General features: G+C 45.6%; 1 protein-coding gene across 1 annotated transcript in view; it reads right to left on the minus strand.

The window, feature by feature from the left end:
* LOC136639120 (zinc finger protein RFP-like) overlaps positions 1-3819 on the minus strand; it is a 573475-nt gene that overhangs the window by 439693 nt on the left and 129963 nt on the right. The gene's annotated exons all lie outside the window — the stretch shown is intronic.

Consider the following 3819-nt stretch of genomic DNA (forward strand, 5'->3'; position numbering starts at 1 on the left):
GCAGCACCAAACAACACGCGTGATGCGTTCATGTGTAGTTTGATCGTCAGAATGCAGCATCGCTCACTCATCGCCTCTTCGCACAGGCATCCCGTTGCAAGCTGTTCCCGAATGAACACACACACAGTTCTTTGGATTTTTGGAGAGGCAAACAAACAGGCAACAGGAGAATTCAAAGGACTTCTAACGTTTTACTCGTTTGCAAACGGGGCCTTCCACAAACACACACACGTGGAGAGACCCTGAACAATTACAATGATGCTGGTTTTATAGGGTGGTCTAGGTAGGGGAGGGGGTACAAGAGCACACAAAGAGAGCAAAACACATCTATGGTAAGCATGAGAAAAATAACAGACCAACAGTCCCACAAACCTTTGGCTTGGTTATCAGATCAACATCTTGATCCTCAGGATGTTCAGGAGGGCAATTCGATACGCATCGGCAATTTGTTTACAGAGATATCCATTACAAAGGATCTGGTACTCTATGCATCCCTTTTATTTGTTTATGGCCCTTGTTTATGACTTTCTGTCTTACCCTTGTGAACATACCACAGCTAGCTTGTTCTCTGAGAGGGATTTTTAGATGCTGGCTTTTGGTCAGAGAAGAGCCTTATGGGTGAACTGGGCATCTTGGGATATTTCCATATTGTGAGCTGGGCATACTGGTATCAAAGCTGTTGTCTGAGCTGCTGCTTGGGCATAAGGGAGAGCAGAAAGCTGGGGAAAGGACGCCTCTCTCTTACCCTTCCACGCCCTGAAGCCCAGCATTGTTTTCCCTTGGTTTGGTCCCCTCCCACCCGTCTCACCAGCCAGTGCTTTGCTCAGTAGCTTCCCTGCCCTGCCCAGCCCAGCCCTCTCCAGGGGCTTATTCCTCCTCCTCCTGGCCATTTCCTTCCCCGATCTTGCATCAGGCAGTGCTCAGAGGGTCGCCTCCTTCTCCACCAGACGCAGCGCTTGGCTTTGGAAGAAGCGGGGTCCAGGTGGGGCTTTGGAAGTAGCCCATTTAATGTGGCACCAGTTTTCTTGCATTGGGGGGGGGGGGAGATAGTGCATAGACTTGTGTTCCATTTCCCATCATGTGACTGAGGCCAAGCCAGATTCCTGGCAAACACACACACACACACACACACACACACGCTCAGCTCACATGGATTAGTGCATGTTTCTCAAACTGTGGATCGGAACTCACCAAGTGTGTTTCGAGCCAATTTCAGGTGGATCCTCATTCATTTCAATATTTTATTTTCAGTATATTAGACTTGCTGCCAACAGAGTATGTGACTGCATTTGGGCAGATCTGTACTTTTTAACAGGCTACAATGTATATGCTGTAAATAGTAATAGTCAATGGGGCTTACTCCTGTGTGAATAGGATTGCAGCCTAGGATAGTTAAAATGTTTTCCTGCTTGATGATGTCACTTCTGGCCATGACATCACTTTCAGGTTAGTGACACCACGTCTGGTGGGTCTGTCCCCCTCCTCCTTTTCCAATCCAGGCACTGAGAGGAGCAGCAGTGGGCAGAGGTGACCCCCTCAATCACCTCACGGATGGGTCAGCACAGCCCACAGAAATCCATTGATTTTAACGTAGTTTTGCTTGGGGTCCAGTTTGTCAACCCTAAACAAAAACATCCACTCTTTCTAATTCAGGTCTTATTTTGTTTTAAAAATGGGTTTTGTTAAATCTGTTGCACTCATATATTTAATAATGATGGTGAGCCTTTCATGTTTGACCAGAAATTCAGCTCCTTTTTTTCTTCAGCAGTAGCAAAGAAGCTTTCCTCCAAGACAACCTGCTCACCACAATGAAATGCTCTCTGCAGTGTGTATCTACAACAGAGAGATAGTTGCTTTCTAGGTTGCACATCAGTTCATGCAGGAAAGGCTACGGCATTAGGACCTCTTCAGCCTAGGAAAGAGGCGCCGGGGGGGACGACGACATGATTGAGACATACAAAATTATGCAGGGGATGGACAGAGTGGATAGATAGATGCTCTTTACACTCTCACACAACACCAGAACAAGGGGACAGTCACTAAAATTGTGTAGGGAAAGTTACAACAGACAAAAGAAAATATTTCTTTACTCAGCGTGTGGTTGGTCTGTGGAACTCCTTGCCACAGGATGTGGAGATGGCGTCTGGCCTGGACGCCTTTAAAAGGGGATTGGACAAGTTTCTGGAGGAAAAATCCATTATGGGTTACAAGCCATGATGCGTATGTGCAACCTACTGATTCTAGAAATGGCCTATGTCAGAATGCCAGATGCAAGGGAGGGCACCAGGATGCAGGTCTCTTGTTATCTGGTGTGCTCCCTGGGGCATTTGGTGGGCTGCTGTGAGATACAGGAAGCTGGACTAGATGGGCCTATGGCCTGATCCAGTGGGGCTGTTCTTATGTTCTTATGGCAATAGGGAGACCTAGCAAGCTTAGGCAGTACACTGCATGAACTCCAAAACATGTCCCGCAGGCTTGGACAGCACATTCCGGCCCTATGGTAGACGTTTGTCAGCTGATAAGATGATGTGGGAAGTTCTCTTGAAAGAAGGAAGTCTGCAAAAATCGCTGTGTTAAAAGAATAATAGTGTATATGTAGAAGTGCTGAAGCATCTGAGCCAGTGCATAACTGAATCAAAAGCCCTATTCCTAAAGGAGGCAATCACTACAGTTATAGGGGGAATGGGAGTATGCTAGAATGCAAGATCTACCCCACCCCACTCTCCCAGCCTGCGAACATCATGTCCAGGAAGATATCCTTCTCATGATTTGAAATGCTGGAACTCCTCCCCAGGTACAGCCTTTCCCTCTGCAGACAACCATTACCCAAACACAGTGAATGAAACCAAGTTCAGCCAAGATAGAGCTTGCTGGTGTCCTTCTGTTTCCCTGTAAGCATAGACAGTGTCCACAGGGCTCGTAAGGGCTTAGAGACAATTCTTTATACATGTAATCATGTACAGTATATTTCAACTTCTCTTTTAGAAGTAGCAGGGGTGAGCTGAAGCAGATCAGAACTAGAGAGAAGTGAGTGCATTCAACTCCCATGGCATCTTCTTACTAAAACTCCTCTTCCAGTTGCTGTTTGCCCCTGAAAGTGCCATTTGCAATAGCACCTCTGAGGGCAAATAGGTTTGGGAGAGCAATTTTAAGTTAAAAAAAAAACGGGGTGGGTAAAGAAAATCTCAGTATAGCTAACGTAGTTTTTAGAACCAGATTTTCTGGGAAAGCAGGGTATTAGGGGTTCTAAATATGCTGCACTTTAGCTGATAGTGATGAAGACAAGGACTGGAGACCAAGCAACCATCCAGAAAAGGAAACTGTTGGTTTTAAACATAAGACTCTTAATTCTGGAACAAGAAGTCAGAGGATATGATTTCCCTTGAGCTTTTCTCAGAGCTTAAAAACTCCTGTATTAATACTAGCAGGACTACTATTCAGATCCAGTGCAGAAATGCCTTTTAAAATAGCACTTTAAATACTAAGCCTAGCAGAATTGCTCTGGGAAAGGAAGTGCTCCAGTCATGTTGGCTTAGGAGTAAGTTGCATCATCTGCATGTAAACCTACAGAATTTAGACGTTCATCCAGTGAAGGCACTGGGCTTTTCTGCTAGGCTCAGAATATTGTAGCTCTGCCCAGATTGGCCAGTGTCCATGCCAGATTCCATCACAGAACTTAACCGGTTGGCAGTTAGGCTGAGGGCCAAATTAGACATGATGTGGGAAATACACGATCAGATCTACCTAAATCTTTTTATTTAATTAATAAGAAGATGCAGGGAACACTGAGGGAAGCATTTTTAACCCTTGCTGCTTGCA

This window comes from Tiliqua scincoides, chromosome 2, assembly GCF_035046505.1.
Source record: "Tiliqua scincoides isolate rTilSci1 chromosome 2, rTilSci1.hap2, whole genome shotgun sequence".
Taxonomy (NCBI): domain Eukaryota; kingdom Metazoa; phylum Chordata; class Lepidosauria; order Squamata; family Scincidae; genus Tiliqua; species Tiliqua scincoides.